General features: G+C 39.8%; 1 long non-coding RNA gene across 1 annotated transcript in view; it reads left to right on the top strand.

Annotated features, from left to right (window-relative positions):
• The first annotated feature begins 506 nt into the window (after positions 1-506).
• LOC307197817 overlaps positions 507-17994 on the top strand; it is a 40979-nt gene continuing 23491 nt past the window's right edge. Inside the window, exons 1-2 of the long non-coding RNA XR_013831511.1 lie at positions 507-955; positions 2324-2416. This is a non-coding gene — a long non-coding RNA (uncharacterized lncRNA). The remainder of the gene's footprint in view (positions 956-2323; positions 2417-17994) is intronic.

The raw sequence follows: 17994 nt of genomic DNA, 5'->3' as shown, positions 1-17994 counted from the left end.
GGGCCACGGTTTTCACGTGACCTCCGGGGCCCCGGAGTTTCAGACCCCTGTCTACCCGGAGCCCTCCTCCATCCCGCACAGGACGAGGCGTCGGGGACTGCAGGGGGCGCTGTCTGCGGGAACGTAACGCCCCGCGGGTCAAGTTGGCACAGCAGGGCATGAGGCCGGACCACCCGGACTTTGACCTGCGCGGGCCGGAGAGAGCCTGAATCTAAACTGAGTGAAAACAGTTGGCTCCGTCGGCACCCAGAGGCGAAGATCTATTGATTAATACGGGATCCGGAAAGGATAGAACGTCGATGATTACTCTCGAAAAGTGGTCACACCCCTAAAAAGTGGCCCCCTGTACGAAAGTGAGAATGCTAGGCACGGACGGGGTTCGAACCCGTGATCTTCGGTTTACGAGACCGACGCCTTACCACTTGGCCACCGCGCCTGCGTTAGAATGGCGGCTCGGCGAGCCTCTATCCTGGCGCCACTCCCGTGCGCTCGCCCCACGGGCACGAGCGCGGGCCCCAGCGCACCCGCCCGGCCCCGCCCTTTCGCAGCGGCCGGTGGGGCGGGGCTCAAGCGTGCGCGCGCCGGCCGCTCGCAGCGGACTCACGGCAGCAGAGCGGGCAGGGAAGTCCGTCCTACCCTTCGTGTCCGAGTGGGGCCGGGGACTTCGTCTCCGGAGCCCCCAGAGTCCCCACAGGCTCGGCGGGAGGAACTCGTTTGGAGCTCGGGAGCGCTCAGGACGCTCGCAGGCATTTCAGAGCCTGAGGTTCGAATCCCAGCTTCCAGAGAGACTCCGCGACTTTGGACAACCGGTCTCGGGGCCTCAGTTTCCCCTCTAGGGTGAGGCACCCAGGAGGCGGAGGAAAAGGCTGTGGTTCCTTTACTAGCCCGACCCCTCGGGCGGTCCACGGCTGCCCTGCATGGAGCTGACGCTCAACGAGGGTTGTTGAATGAATGTGTAAGTTTTCTGAAATAAAAAGCCCCAAAGCTCCTCTTCCCCCAGATTGCCGCGGTTGAGCCCTGGGTGTGTGCCTGGACCCGGGGCCAGCAGCATCACCTGGGAGCTGGTTAGAAATGCAACTTCTCTGGCTCACCCCAGACCTGCCCAATTAGACCTGCTGGGGGAGCCGGGCAATCTGGGCTTTAACAGGCTCTCCTCCAGGTGATGCCGCTGCGCGGGAAAGGCTGAGCCCCAATGCTCTAGACGATTGATACGCATATTCACATTTATGTATTCAAACGTGCCCTTTTATTTTTATTCAAATGGACTGACTTTAAAGTGCACTTTGATTCTCCATTAATTAATGTATGGATGTGTTAACTAATACAGTGGCTTGTAGTACATTTTATAATCACGATAAGTGATAGCATATATTATTTTTAAAATTAACAGTTTCTCTTATACATTAATGTGATGTGTACTATTACAATATTGCATCGTAAATTATATATACTGCATTATATACTATAATATAATGCATGGATGGGATACCTTATTCTCTTTAATAGCTGCACGGTTTCCCATCCAGTGGCTCTATCACAGTTGATTTAATCAATTTCTGGGAGTAAGGCCTTGGGTTGTCTGCAGCTTTTTAGCTGCACAGAACATTCTGCTACATGCACCTTTGCCGCCTGGTACCAGTGATGCTCGCAGGGTATAAGGAGACATGAATTAAGAATGTCCACAGCCCACTGTGCAGGTGTATAGGCAAATGGGAAACCTATATATGCCAGGAAGTTGTGTTCACCAAGTTGCTTTAAATGTCACGGTTTGGGCAGGTGACTGGAAAAGGCCCTGGCATTTACCCTCAAACAGGAACTCTGAGATACTGCTCCCGGAGTGCTTGAGATCTATGTGCAAATCTCACTGCAGCTCTTTAATTAAAAAAAAAAAAAAAAAAAAAATTGAACATTTTCAGAATTAAAATGTATTACTGAGCATTGCCTTTGAATGGTTGATGATAAAATTGATTCCATTGTCCCCCTCCATTTTTTGGTGTTCACTGAGTTGTTGGAATTATTGTGCAGAAGTGATAGGGCTTATAAAAAGTGAAAAGAAATTAGCAAATGAGAGAACATCACATGTGAGCTGAGCCCAGAACTAACTGGCAGGTGGAATGGAAATGAGATTCTAACAGGTGCTTTCTTCAGCTTTGTCTTCTGAGGGGAGGGAGGGGATTAAATGATAGAGGTGCATCTGTATCTTGATGGGCAGGTGGGATGCCTGAGGTACGCAGGGTCTGGGGTGTCCTGAGGGAGGCTGGCCCTGTGACCTTCTGTGAGCCCTAAAGTAGAGAACACAGGTCTGATCCTACTTCTCTCACAGGTGTAAGGAGCCCTGAGAAGCCACAAATCTTGGACACCTGGCTGGAGGATCTGTCCGTCCTGGCCCCAGCGTCTTAGAGAGGTACCTGCACAGGTAGGTCTTCAAAAAGTATTGTAGAGGAAATTAACATGCGATTCCTTTCAGTGTGGTCCTCCACGTGGTTCTGGAGAACCTCCTTGGCCAGTGCCTTCCAGCTACGGTGCCAGCAGAGTCCTGGCGCTGAACTTCCTAGATAAGCCCTTCCCCGAGATTTTTAATCTGGTGCCCACTGCACTCAAGACTAAAAAATCTGTGAATTCACCAAAAGTGTATGTAAAATGTGTGTGTTTCTGGGAAAGGGATGCCACAGTTTTTATCAGGTTTTCAGAAAGGCTTGCTGAGGGTCCTAGAAACCTTCAAGCCTTTTTACTCCCTCACTCCTCTGAAATGATTCACCCGAACCCCACTGAAATGCAGTGGGTCTAAAAGTGATTAACCACAGTTGAGGTTGCTTGAAAAAATGAAGGTGTCTTGGAGACACTGTCTCCTTCCAGGCAGGACTTCTGCGGCCACCGACTCCTCTGTTGGGGCCGCCCTCAACACCTTCACCCCTGCTTGCTGCCCGCCTCCCTGCCCCTCCGCCTCCCCGCCCCTCCGCCTCCCCGCCCCTCCGCCTCCCCGCCCCTCCGCCTCCCCGCCTCCCCCGGCCCCTCCGCCTTCCCCCGCCCCTCCGCAGCAAGGGCTGCATCCATTTTAACAGCACTTCACAGTGTGTGAAGGGTTTTCACCTGCGTTAGCTCCATGGAGCCTTGGTTGTGGCCTAGCACGCTCGGCACTTGAACCTGAACATCTTGGGAAGATGCAGATGGACCCTGCGGTGGGGCTGAGGTTCTGCCTTTCTCACAACCTCCCAGGCTGTGCTGGTGCTGCTGGTCCGGGCCCTCACTTTGAGAACTGCTTTAAAGAGTTCTTGGAGAAATTAATTTTCTTGCAGAGGAGGGAAAAAAGCCCCCTCAGGCTTGGATATTTAGGTTGCCTGAGGTGCTGACAGCAGGCTTTTCTCTGATCACCTAAATCAAGACTTTGCCTGAAGAAGGCTCACTTAGCTACTCAAATAGCTCACTTAGCTATCCCTGCGACTGCATTGTCGGTGACGGACAGTTCAGAACCCAGGGCCAGAGCCAGAGGCCACAGCCCCCGTCATTGCTTTATCTCATAAATTCAGGGTTTTAGAGCAGGCTTGATGAGGCCAGGCAGGTTATATGAACCTGTGAATTGAATGCGTGGAGGACACACGGGATAGGGGCCGAGGACCAGGTGATATGGTGCCATTGTACATTCCCGCCAGAAATATATGCTTTCCAGTTGGGTCACATCTTTCAATTCCTGTCTTTTATTTTCTTCTTCTTATTTTTATTGAAGTATAGTTGGTTTACAATGTTATGTTAGTTTCGGGTATATAGCAAAGTGATTAATTTTATATATATATATCTCTTTTTCAGATTCTCTTCCATTATAGGTTATTACAAGATACTGAATATAGTTCCCTGTGCTATACAATAGGTCCTTGTTGGTTATCTGTTTTATATATAGTAGTGTGTATCTGTTAATCCCAAAAATCCTAGTTTATCCCTTCCCACCCCTTTCCCCTTTGGTAACCATAAGTTTGTTTTCTATGTTTGTGCATCTATTTCTGTTTTATAAATAAGTTCATTTGTGTCATTTGTTTTAGATTCCATATATAAATGATATATTTGTCTTTGTCTTACTTAGTATGATAATCTCTGGGTCCATTTGTCTTTTTTATTTTGGCTACTCTAGTGGGTATGTGGTGGTACCTCATTTTAATTTGCATTTCCCTGATGACTAATGATGTTAAGCACTTTTTCATGTGCTCATTGGTAATTTGTTACATCGTCTTTTTTATTTATCTATTTATTTTTGGCTGCATCGGGTCTTCGTTGCGGCACACAAGATCTTTCATTGTGGGATGTGGGCTCTCTAGTTGATGTGCACGGGTCAGTAGTTGCAGTGCGTGGGCTTAGTTGTCCTGCGGCATGTGGGAATCTTAGTTCCCTGACCAGGGATCGAACCTGCGTCCCCTGCATTGAAAGGCAGATTCTTAACCACTGGACCACCAGGGAAGTCCCTGTTACATCTTTTGTGAAGTGTCTGCTCAAATCTTTTGCCCATTTTTATAGCTTGTTTGCCTTCCTATTTTTTTTAAAACCCAGTTCTTTTTTTTTTTTAAATAAATTTATTTATTTTTGGCTGTGTTGGGTCTTTGTTGCTGCGCGTAGGCTTTCTCTAGTTGTGGCGAGTGGGGGCTACTCTTCATTGCCGTGCATGGGCTTCTCATTGCAGTGGCTTCTCTTGTTGTGGAGCATGGGCTCTAGGCGCACGGGCTTCAGCAGTTATGGCACGCGGGCTCAGTAGTTGTGGCTCACGAGCTCTAGAGTGCAAGCTCAGTAGTTGTGGCACACAAGCTTAGTTGCTCCACAGCATGTGGCATCTTCCTGGACTAGGGCTCGAACCCGTGTCCCCTGCATTGGCAGGCGGATTATTAACCACTGCACCACCAGAGAAGCCCACCTTCCTATTTTTGAATCATCAGAGTTCATTGTATGTTCTGGACAGAAGTCTTTTTTCAGATATACGTATCGTTAGTATTTTCTCCTACTTGGTGGATTGCCTTTGCATGTTCTCAGTGGGGTCTCTCAAAGTGCAGAAGTTTTTAATTTTGATGAAGTCCAGTTTATCAATGTTTTTCTTTTATGCTTTTTTGTTTCCTAAGAAAGCTTTGTCTACCTGGGTCACAAAGGTTTTCTCCAAGAATTTTTATCATTTTTGCTTTTACATTTAGGTCTAGGATCCATTTTGAGTTAATTTTTGTGTATGGTGTGAGGTTGGGCTTGATGTCCATTTTTTCCCATATCCAGCACCATCTGTTGAAACGATGATCCTCTCTCCATGCAACTGCCCTGGTGCCTTTGTTGAAATTCACTTGACCGTGTACGTGTGGTCGGTTGCTGTGGTTTGTGTTCCATTGATCTGTATATCTATCTGTATGCCAGTTACCACACAGGCTTTGATTGTATTTTATGGAGAGTACTGAAGTCACGTCTTTTAAATCCTCCAAATTTGTTCTTCTTTTACAAAACTGTTTTGCCTATTCTAGTCCTTTGTTTCCATATGATTTTCTGTATACTTTTTAGAATCAGCTCATCAGTTTCTACAAAATGCCTGCTCGGATTTTGATTGGGATTGTAGTAAAGCTATAATTGAATTTGGGGGAAATTAATGTCTTAACACTATGGAGTCCCCCCATCTATGAATATTTCAGTTGTTTGTTGCTGGTGCCTATGACTCTTGGATTCTAAATTCATTTCGTTGGCATTTCATCATGTGAGATTTCTGTGCTTTTCAGTGGAAGAGCAGCTAGAAAGTTCGTGGTACCTGTGTTTACCTTCTTTTGGCACTCCATCCAAGCAGGAATCCCTGCCACATAGAGGCAGTCTGCAGGCCCCTGCAGAACATAGCAGGGTGAGGACTGAAGCAGGATGTGTTGCCTGTGTAACCTCTGAAAAACTGAAGGTCTCCCAGCTTGGAGAGAGAGGCAGTAGTTTTTTCAACTCCCTTTCACAAATAATGCCAACCATACAGAAAATGGTACAAAGAGGAATTCTGCAGAAAAATTACAGCTGTATAGAATGCCCTGATATCACCTCATCAAGTCAATCTTAGAACCTCTAACCCTGGAAAAATAAGTTTAAATTGGTTCATTCCAGAACCAGAATAAGATCAAGCTGGCAGCTATGAACAGTAAAAAGTTTTGTTCTTTCTCTTTTCCCTTTTTTTTCCGGATACGCTCTGAAAAGGTCAACCAGGTTATCTGAGGCACAAACATTAGTGTGCAGAGTTGGTGACGGTTTTATGGATATAAAAAGCAGTCGACAGTAACAGGATAAATTGCTATTTCTCTTATTACTTGTCCTGTATTAGGTGGAGGACTCCCACCCTCTCAGCTCTCAATTCCTTCCTCTCTCTCCTCTTCCTTTTTGAGGTGACCAGTCTTAGGAGTTTTTTTGGATTTTCCCACATCTTTTTCTGTTGATATGTGTTTATACATAGGAAACGTAGTGTTTTGGGGGGGTTGTTCTCCTCAACAAATGGTGCATATTTTGTAAACATGTCTTCCTTTTGATGTTAACTCTACAAAGCATCAGAGGTCTAACCGTGTCACTCCCTATGGCTCTAGCTCATTCCTTGTAACCGCTGTGTTCTAGTCTGCTCGGGGGACTGCAGCACAGTTTTAATAAATCCCCTATTGCTGGCCACCTGGGTTGTTTCCAAGTTTTCTTCGTTACAAGCAGAGCTGCTCTTGCATCTTTGCACGTGGCTCCCAGTGCACACATGTGGAAGGTTCTTTAGCATAGATGTCAGGGTCATTGCTTTCCTAAGATAACTTTCTGCCGTAGGGTAGCAGCCTTAAGCAAACAGTGCTGCAAGCATCTGCTTGCCGGTGAGTGAGCCGGCCATCAGTGCTACTGGGCTACGGGAGTTGTATTTGCTCTTGCTTGAGGCTCTCATTTTCAACTTTGTGCGGAGTTGGTTTGGACGAGGCAGAAACAATCAGCCACGCACTTTGTGTGATGTCTTGGCCGAGGTCCACCCAATGTGGTGGAGACGTGTTATGGGTGTGAGTGTGTTGGTATCAAACCGAACAAATTCCTTTGGTTTCCGGTATTATGAGCTTGTAAGAAACATTATGTGAATGTCCCAAATGGGTTCCTTCACATATGTTGCCACTTTATATAAAGTAGTACCAGCATCTCACATGAATGATACATGGTGTGTGTTTATTAGTACCGCAAAGAATCATTTATTTTCCTTTAGGTTTATTCATAGTATATGATATTTCAAAAACTCAAACCTTTAATCATTAACCAGGAAGTCATTTTGATAGACAGACAGACAGACAGATAGATAGATAGATAGGATGGATGTTGACCTTTTCCTAGGCCTTGTATTTTAAGATCCTTGTTACATAAGTGACACTTGATCTAATGGGTTTCAAATTTTTTTTTAGCCATTGCAAACTTTTGGAGAATTTATCCTTGTTATTGGGGCATCTTCCAATATACCCCCCCTGCATTTTAAAGCTAGGAGTTGAAGCAGTATATACATGGTTAAAGATGAAATATATGTTATGAAGTTAAAAGTGACTATTTAAAGATGTCATCTCCCATCATCAGATGCCAATTATCCTATCCCCAGCTTTTGACGTAGGAGGTGATTATTCCCAGGGATGTTCTTGGCAACTTGAAAAGATAAATGGGTGGAAGGAAACGAGAGAAACTGTGATGATAAATTTACTTACAGAGAAGAACCTACCTTTTGCATTTTCCCCTCGTGGTTCCGCTTTAGTGCTGTAAAACTGTACATATACACGTAAAACTTAGGTAGAAAAATGTTGAACATGAAAGATGACCTTTTCTCTTCTTCCTTGTTCCATTATGGACAAGTTAGAATTGCTTTTTTGGAAACACGAGTAAGATTTTATTGGAAACATTTTGCTGTTCTTCTCTCTCCTTTCATGGTTCTTAAAAAGCTGTCACTGTGTCTTCTTGTGATGCTTTCTGTCTCTGTAACTGCTCGTTGGACCAACTAGAGACCTTGGAAGTGTGAACGGTTTCTCTGGCGTTTACCTCTGTGTGTTTGCCGGTTGTCACGGTATATTAGTGAGTGCTATTGAATCCCATGCTAGCTCTAAAAATAACACGATGGGAAGTATTTAGAGAAAGTTTGAACACTACGTCCAGATCTCAGCTTATCTCAAATAAAAGCCACTAGTTCCATTCAGGTAAAAACACTTGTAGAAATCCAGGGTGGCTTTTTTCTTTTGAATTGGGGTTTTGGTTTTTGGTTGTTTCTTCCTGTCCTTTTGTAATCCATCTCCCCCACCCTCCAACAGCCATTCTGCTTTCTGTCACTATCTGTTAGTTTGTATATCCTAGAATTTTATATAAATGGACTCGAAACTGTGTGTATTCTTTTTCTTTTTTTAAAAAAATTGGGGACTTCCCTGGCAGTGCAGTGGTTAAGACACCATGCTTCCAGTGCAGGGGGGCACAGTTTGGATACCTAGTCGGAGAACTAAGATCCCACGTGCCACGTGGTGCAGCCAAAAAAATATATATGTAAAATTGAAGTATAGTTAATTTACAGTGTTGTGTTAATTACTGCTGTACAGCAAAGTGATTCAGTTTTATATATATGTATATATACACATACATTCTTTTTAAAAAAATATTCTTTTCCATTGTGGTTTATCATAGGATATTGAATATAGTTCTCTGTGCTATATAGTAGGACCTTGTTGTTTTATGTATTCTTTTCCTGGCTTTCATTCAGTGTAATTATTTCAAGACCCATCCATGCTGTACGTTATTGTGAAGCAAGAGTTCGTTCCTTGTTACTTATGAGTGGTATGGACATTTGAGTTGTTTGCAGTTTGGGGCTATTACAAATAAAGCTACTATGAACATTTGTGTACCAGCCTTTGAAAGGACATTAAAAAGCTTTCCTTCCTTTTGGGTGAATACATAGGAGTGGAATGCCTGGATCAGATGTTTATATTTTTAGGAAACTGACTGTTTTCCAGAGTGGTTGTGCCATTTTGCATCCCCACTGGCAATGTAGAAGAGTTCCAGTTCCTCCACATCCTCATCAACACGTGGTATGGTTAGTCTTTTTAATTTAATTTAGCCATTCTAACAGGTGGGCAGTGCTATCTCATTGTTTTAGTTTGCATTTCTCTAATGACTAATGAAGTTGAGCATTTTTTTCATGTGTTTATCTACTATTCATCTGTCTTCTTTGGAGAAGTATTCATACGCCTTATGCATTTTTTATTGGGTTGTTTTTCTGGTTTTTTTGGCCGTGACACGCGGATTGTGGGCTCTTAGTTCCCCGACCAGGGATCGAACCCATGCCCCCTGCAGTAGAAGTGCGGAGTCTTTTTTTTTTTTTTAAATAAATTTATTTATTTATTTTTGGCTGCGTTGGTCTTCGTTGCTGCACATGGGCTTTCGGTAGTTGTGGCAAGTGGGGGCTACTCTTCATTGTGGTGTGTGGGCTTCTCATTGCAGTGGCTTCTCTCATTGTGGAGCACGGGCTCTAGGTGCGCGGGCTCAGTAGTTGTGGCATGCCGGCTCAGTAGTTGTGGCGCACAGGCTTAGTTGCTCTGCAGCATGTGGGATCTTCCTGGACCAGGGCTCCAACTCGTGTCCCCTGCATTGGTAGGCGGATTCTTAACTACTGCGCCACCAGGGAAGTCCCAAGGAAGTGCAGAGTCTTAACCACTGGACTGCCAGGGAAGCCCCCTCATTATTGAATTTTGAAAGTTCTTGATATATTCTGGATACAAATCCTTTATCAGATATATGATTTCCAAATATTTTCTCCCCTGTGTGGCTCTTTTCCTTCTCTTAACAGTGTTCTTTTAAGAGCAGAAGTTTTAAATTTTGATAAAATCTGGTTTATCTATTTGTTCTCCTTTGCATCATTCTTTTCTTGTTATATCTAAGAAACTTTGCTTAAGTCAAAGTAACAATGTTTTTTTCCTATGTTTTCCTCTAAAAGTTTTATAATTTGGGTTTTTACATTTAGGTCGATGACCCATTTATAGTTAAATTTGTATATATTGTGAGTTATGAATGGAAGTTCGCTTTTTTGTATATAGGTATCAAATTGTTCCATTGTCTTTTGTTGAAAAGACCATCCTTTCTCCACTGAATTGCCTTTGCACCTTTGTTGAAAATAAGTTGTCCACATATGTGTGGGTCTATTTCTGGGCTCTGTTTTGTGCCATTGATCTATTTGTCTATTTTTACACCAGTTCCACACTATCTTAACTAATGCAGGTTTATAATAAGTCCTGAAATCAGGTAGTGTTAGTATTCCAACTTTGTCCTTCCTCTTGACTATTCTAGTTCCTTTATATTTCCATGTGAATTTTAGAATCTGGTAACAATTTATACAAGAAGCCTATTGGGATTGCATTAAATCTTTAGGTCAATTTGGAGAGAACTGGCATATTGACACTATTGAGTCCTCCAGTTCCTGGACATGATATATCTTTTGATTTATTTAGGTCTTCTTTAACTTCTCTTAGCAGTGTTTTTGTCATTCCCAGTGTACACACCTTTCACATATTCTGTCAGATTTATTTTTCATATTTTGGAGTATATTATAGATGATATTATTTTAAAATTTCAAGTCCTGATTGTTCATTACTGGTAGATGGAAATGCACTTGCATTTTTTATATTGGCCTGCTATTCTGCCACCTTGTTAAACTCACTTATTAGTAGTCTTTTGGTAGATTCCTTCAGATTTCTATATAGGCAATCATGTAATCTGTGAATAGTGACAGTTTTACTTCTTCCTTTCCAATCTGAATGCTTTTTATTTATTTTTCTTGCCTTATTGTCTAGAACTTCCAGTATAATGTTGAGTAGGAGTGGTGAGAGAGGACATTCTTAGTTTATTTCTGATCTTAAGGAAAAAGCATTCAGTCTTTCAATATTAGGCATGGTGTTCCCTGTGGGTTTGTCATAGATGGCCTTTATCAGGTTAGGAAGTTCCCTTTTATTCCTAATTGGTGAGGGATTTTAAAAAAAATCAGGAATTAATGTCAGCTTTTTCCAAATGCTTCTTCTGTGTCTATTAAGATGATCATCGTTTTAAATTTTTTTAGTTTGTTAATATGGTAAATTACACTGATTGATTATTCAAACATTAAACCATCCTTACATTCCTTGGACAAAACTCCACTTGGTTAGGATATATTATCCTTTTTATATATTGTTGGATTCAATTTTCTAAAATTTGTTTAGAAATGTTCTATGTTCCTGAAGGATATTGGTCAGTAATTTACTTTTCTAATAATGTCTTTGTCTGGCTTTGGTGTCAGGGTAATACTGGCATCATAGAATAAGTTGGGAGGTATTGCCTCCTTTTCAGTTTTCTAGAAGAGTTTGCATATAACTCGTATTGTTTATTCCTTAAATGATTGGTAGAATTCACCAGAAAAGCCATCTGGGCCTGTGGTTTCCCTTATGAAAAGGTTTTTCACTATTAATTCAACTTTTTAAAAATAGATATAGGGTTAATCAGGTTATTTATTTCTTTTTAAGTGAACTTCATGGTTTGACTTTCAAGGAATTGTTTAATCTAAGTCGTTGAATTTATTGACATAAAGTTTTTCATAATATTGCCTTATTATCCATTTCATATTTGTAGAATCTGTAGTGATGTCACCTCTCTCATTCCTGATATTGGTAATTTGTGTCCTCTTGCTTTGTTTTCCTGATTTGTCTGTTGGAGGTTTATCACTTTTACTGATCTCCAGGAACCAGTTTCTAGTTCCATTGATTTTTCTGTATTGCTTTTCTGTTTATTTCATTGATTTCTGCTCTGGACTTCATTATTTACTTTCTTCTATTTTAGGTTTAATTTGCTTTTCTTTTTCTAGTTTTTTTTTTTTTTTTTTTTTTTTAGGGTGGACACTGAGGCCATTGATTTGAGAACTTTCTTTTTTCTAATAAAGGCATTTAGTGCTATAAAAGTTCTCTTCAGATACCGCTTTAGCAGGTTATCACACAACTTGATATATTGTGTTTTTATTTTCATTCAGTTCAAAATACTTATTTTCTCCTTTGGCTTATTTTTTTTTTTTGTCCCACAGGTTACACAAAAGTGTGTTAGTTTCTAAATATTTGGGGATTTTCAAAAGGATCTTCCTTTTATTAATTCCTACTTTAACTTCACTGTGGTTGGGGAACATGTGCTGTTGAAAAGAATGTGTATTCTGTTGTTGGGTGAAGTGTTGTGTAAATGTCAATAAGGTCAAGTTGGCTGCTAGTATCGTTTTTGTTTTTTTGTTAAATCCTTACTGATTTTCTGTTGACTTGTTCAGTCAATTACTGAGAGAGGGTATTGACATCTTTGGCTATAATTGTGGATTTGTCTATCCCTCCCTGAATTTCTGTAATTTTTTTGTGTCATGTAGTTTGAATTTGTTGTTAGGTGCATAAACATTTAGCATTCTTTTGACTTCTTCATGAATTTATCATTATGAAATGACCTTCGTTTTCTCTAGTAATATTCTTTGTCCTGAAATCTCTGAAATTTTGTCTTATATAAATGTAGCCATTCCAATAATTGATTAGTATTAGCATGGTATACCTTTTTCTATATGCTTCCTTTTAACTTATATCTGTGTTTTTATATTTAAGGCGTGTTTCTCATAGGTAGTATAGAGTTGAGTTTTGCTTTTTTAGCCGTTCTGAAAATCTCTGCCTTTTAATTGAATTATTTAGACCATTTACATTTAATGAGACAATTGATATAAGTTTAAATTTATCATCTTGCTACTTGTTTTCTATTTGTCCCATCTGTTTTTCCTTCCCTTTTCTCTCTTTTTATACAGCTTTGATTTTGTTAGTTTTTATAGTTCCATTTATCACCTTGTTTGATTTATTAGCTATCACTCTGTTTTTTGGTTTTTGTTTTTAATTTAGTGTTTGCTGTAGGATTCATAATATATATCTTTAACTTATCACTGTCTACCATTAAGTGATATTATACCACTTAACATACAACATAAACATTTTACAATAATATGCTCCCATTCTCTCTACCTGACCTTTATGTTTTTGTTTTCATATATTTTACTTTTACATACGTTATAAAGCCCATACAACATTTGTTGTTAATTTTGTTTAAATAGTTAACCTTTAGGAGATTTAAATACTAAGAAAAACTGTCATATACTTATTTACATAGTTACCATTTCTGGTGTTCTTCATTTCTTTGTGTATATCCAGACTTCTATCTGGCACTATTTTCCTTCTGCCTGAAGTCTTCCTTTAACATTTTTTCTTATAAGAATCTGAAGACGAAAAAAAAAAAAAAAGGAATCTGAAGACAGTGAATTGTTGCAGCTTTTGTATGTCTGAGAACATCTTGCCTTCATTTGTTTTAATATAAATTTATTTTTTATTTTTATTTATTTTTGGCTGTGTTAGATCCTCGTTGCTGCGTGTGGGCTTTCTCTAGTTGTGGTGAGTGGGGGCTAGTCTTCGTTGTGGTGCACGGACTTCTCATTGCAGTGGCTTCTCTTTGTTGCGGAGCACAGGCTCTAGGCACGTGGGCTCAGTAGTTGTGGCACGTGGCTCTAGAGCGCAGGCTCAGTAGTTGTGGCGCACAGGCTTAGTTGTTCCATGGCATGTGGGATCTTCCCGGACCAGGGCTCAAACCCGTGTCCCCCATATTGGCAGGCGGATTCTTAACTCCTGTGCCACTAGGAAAGCCCCTGCCTTCATTTTTGAAAGATACTTTTGCATGTTATAGAACTCTAGGTTGACACATTTCTTTCAGAATTTTAAAGATGGTACTTCACTACCCTGTATCATTTCCAACAAATCTGCCATCATCCTTATCTTTGCTCCATTATTCATAATGTGTCTTTTCCCCGTCTGCTTTTTAAAAAACATATTTAATGGTGATAAAATACACATAATGTAAATTTTACCATTGTAACCATTTTTAAGTGTACAATTCAGTGGCATTAAGAAATTCACATTGTGTAACCATCATCATTATTCATCTCCAGAACTATTTGCATCTTGCAAAACAGCAACTCTGTACTCACTAAAACAATAACTCTCTATTTTCCCCTACAGCAATCCCTGGTAACGACCATTCTACTGTCTGTGTGTGAATTTGATTACTCTAGGTATCTCATATGAGTGGAAGCATACAATATTTTAAAAATACTTTTTAAAATTGAGGTATAGTTGATGTACAACATTATACAAGTTTCAAATGTACAACATAGTGATTCACAATTTTTAAAGGTTATACTCCTTTATAGTTATTATAAGATATTAGTTATATTCCCTGTGTCGCATAATATATCCTTATAGTTTATTTATTTTATACATCATAATTTGTACCACTTGTTCTCCTACCCATGTCTTGCCCCTTCCCTTTTCACTCTCCCCACTAGTAACCACTAGTTTGTTCTCTATATCTGTGAGTCTGTTTCCTTTTTGTTATATTTACTAGTTTGTTTTATTTTTCATATTCCATACGTAAGTGATATCATACAGTATTTGTCTTTGTCTGACTTATTTCACTTAGTCCCTCCAAGTCCATCCATGTTGTTGCAAATGGCAAAATAGCATTCTTTTTTATGGCTGAGTAGTATTCCATTGTATACATACACCACATTTGTTTTTAAAATTAATTAATTAATTTATTTATGGCTGCGTTGGGTTTTCTTTGCTGTGTGTGGGCTTTCTCTAGTTGTGGCGAGTGGGGGCTCTCTTTGTTGCAGTGTGTGGGCTTCTCATTGTGGTAGCTTCTCATTGCAGAGCATGGGCTCTAGGAGTATGGGCTTCAGTAGTTGTGGCACTCGGGCTCAGTAGCTGTGGTTCACAGGCTCTAGAGCGTAGGCTCAGTAGTTGTGGCGCATGGGCTTAGTTGCTCTGCGGCATGTTTTTGGATATATACGCAGTAGTGGAATTGCTGGATCATGTGGTAGTTCTGTTTTTAGTTTTTTGAGAAACTGCTATACTGTTTTACACAGCGGCTGCACCAATTTACATTCCCACCAACAGTACACAAGGGTTCCCTTTTCTCCACGTCCTCGCCAACATTTATTATTTGTGGTCTTTTTAATGATAGCCTTTCTGACAGGTGTGAGGTGATATCTCACTTTGGTTTTAATTTGCATTTCTCTGATGATTAACGATGTTGAGCATCTTTTCCTATGCCTGGGCCATCTGTATATTTTCCTTGGAAAAATGTCTATTCAGGTCTTCTGCCCATTTTTTAATTGCATTGTTTGTTTTTTTGATATTGAGTTGTATGAGTTGTTTATATATTACAGATATTAACCCCAATAATATAATGTTATTGATCATAGCATTAGCAAATATTTTCTCCTTTTCAATAGGTTGTCTTTTTATTCTGTCAATGATTTCCTTTGCTGCAAAAAAGCTTTTAAGTCTCCTTAGGTCCCATTTGTTTATTTTTATTTCCTTTGCTTTAGGAGACAGATCCAAAAAAATACTGGTTTGATTTATGTTGACGAGTTTTCTGCCTATGTTTTCTTCTAGGATTTTTATGGTTTCTAATCTTACATTTAGGTCTTTAATACATTTCAAATTTATATGGTATGAGGAAATGTTCTAATTTCATTCTTTTATGTGTAGCTGTCCAGTTTTCCCAGCACCACTTATTGAAGGGAATGTCTTTTCTCCATTGTATATCCTTGTCTCCCTTGTCATAGATTAACTGACCATAAGCGTGTAGGTTTATTTCTGGGCTCTCTATTCTATTCCATTGATCTATGTGCCAGTACCATACTGTTTTGATTATTGTACCATACTGTTTTGATTATTGTAGTTTTGTAGTATAGACTGAAGTCAGGGAGCATGATTCCTCCAGCTCTGTTCTTCTTTCTCAAGATTGTTTTGGCTATTTGGGGACTTCTGTTTCCATAAAAATGCCCTTGGTATTTTGATAGGGAATGTGTCAATTGCCTTGGGTAGTATGGTCATTTTAACAATACTGATTCTTCCCATCCATGAACATAGTATGTCTTTTTTTAAAAATTACTTTTATTTTATTTTATTTTACTTATTTATTTGGTTGTGTTGGGTCTTAGTTGCAGCTCACGGGCTCCTTAGTTGTGGCTCGTGGGTTCCTTAGTTGTGGCTCATGGGCTCCTTAGTTGTGGCATGGGAACTCTTAGTTGTGGCATGCACGTGGGATCTAGTTCCTGGACCAGGGATTAAACTCGGGCCCCCCTGCATTGGGAGCACAGAGTCTTAACCACTGCACCACCATGGAAGTCCCCATGACATATCTTTTGGTCTGTTTGTCATCTTCATTTTCTTTCATCAGTGTCTTATAATTCTCTGAGTTCAGGTCTTTTACCTCCTTAGGTAGGTTTATTCCTAGGTATTTTATTCTTTTTGATGCAATGGTAAGTGGGATTGTTTTTCTTAATTTCTCTTTCTGATAGCTCATCATTAGTGTATAGAAATGCAACAGATTTCTGTATATTAATTTTGTATTCTGTGACTTCATCAAATTCATTGATGAGTTCTAGTAGTTTTCTGGTGGTGTCTTTAGGATTTTCTATGTATAGTATCATATCTTTTACAAACTTTGATAGTTTTACTTCTTTTCAATTTGGATTCGTTTTATTTCTTTTTCATCTGTGATTGCTGTGGTTAGGACTTCCAATACTATGTTGAATAAAAGTAGTGAGAGTGGGCATCCTTGTCTTGTTCCTGATCTTAGAGGAAATGCTTTCAGCTTTTCATCACTGAGCATGATGTTAGCTGTGGGCTCGTCATATATCACCTCTATTATGTTGAGGTATGCTTTCTGTATGTCCACTTTCTGGAGAGATTTTATCATAAATGGACATTGAATTTTTTCAGAAGCTTTTTCTACATCTATTGAGATGATCAGATGATTTTTATTCTTCAATTTGTTATTGCGGTGTATCATATTGATTGATTTGTGGATATTGAAAAATCCTTGCATCCCAGGGGTAAATCCCACTTGATCGTAGTATTTGATCCTTTTAACGTATTGCTGGATTTGGTTTGCTAACATTTTGTTGAGGATTTTGCATGTATGTTCATCAGTGATATTGGCCTCTAATTTTCTTTCTTTCTTTTTTTTAATATCTTTGTCTGGTTTGGGTGTCAGGTTGATGCTGGCCTCATAGAATGAGTTTGGAAGTGTTCCTTCCTCTGCAGTATTTGGAGTAGTTTGAGAAGGATAGGTGTTAACTCTTCTTTAAATGTTTGGTAACATTCACCTGTGAAGCCATCTGGTCCTGGAGTTTTATTTGTTGGGAGTTTTTAAATTACTGATTCAATTTCATTACTGGTAATTGGTTTGTTCATATTTTCTATTTCTTCCTCGTTCGGTGTTGAGAGATTGTACATTTCCAGGTATTTGTCCATTTCTTCTAGGCTGTCCATTTTATTGGCATATAGTTGTTCATAGTAGTCTCATAATCTTTTGTATTTCTGTGATGTTGGTTGTAACTTCTCGTTTTTCATTTCTGATTTTATTGATTTGGGCCCTCTCTTTTTCTTGATGAGTCTGGCTAAAGGTTTATCAATTTTGTTTATCTTTTCAAAGAATCAATTCTTAGTTTCATTGATCTTTTCTATTGTTTCTTTAGTCTCTATGTATTTCTGCTCTGATCTTTATGATTTCTTTCCTTCTACTAACTTTGGGTTTTGTTCTTCTTTGTCTAGTTCCTTTAGGTGTAAGGTTAGGCTGTGTATTTGATATTTTTCTTGTTTCCTGAGGTAAGCTTGTATCCCTTTGAACTTCCCTCTTAGAACTGCTTTTGCTGCATACCATAGATTTCGGATTGTTATGTTTTCATTTTCATTTGTCTCCAGGTATTTTTAAATTTCCTCTTTGATTTCTTCAGTGATCCATTGGTTGTTTAGTAGCATATTGTTTAGCCTCCACGTGTTAGGATTCTTTGCAGTTTTTTCTCGTAGTTGATTTCTAGTCTCATAGCATTGTGGTCGGAAAAGATGCTTAATATGATTTAAATTTTCTTAAATTTACCAAGGCTTG

This window comes from Stenella coeruleoalba, assembly GCF_951394435.1.
Source record: "Stenella coeruleoalba genome assembly, chromosome: 15".
In the NCBI taxonomy this organism is placed as follows: Eukaryota; Metazoa; Chordata; class Mammalia; order Artiodactyla; family Delphinidae; genus Stenella; species Stenella coeruleoalba.
Note: the sequence above shows the minus strand (reverse complement) of the source record. Positions and strands in the feature narration are given on the sequence as shown.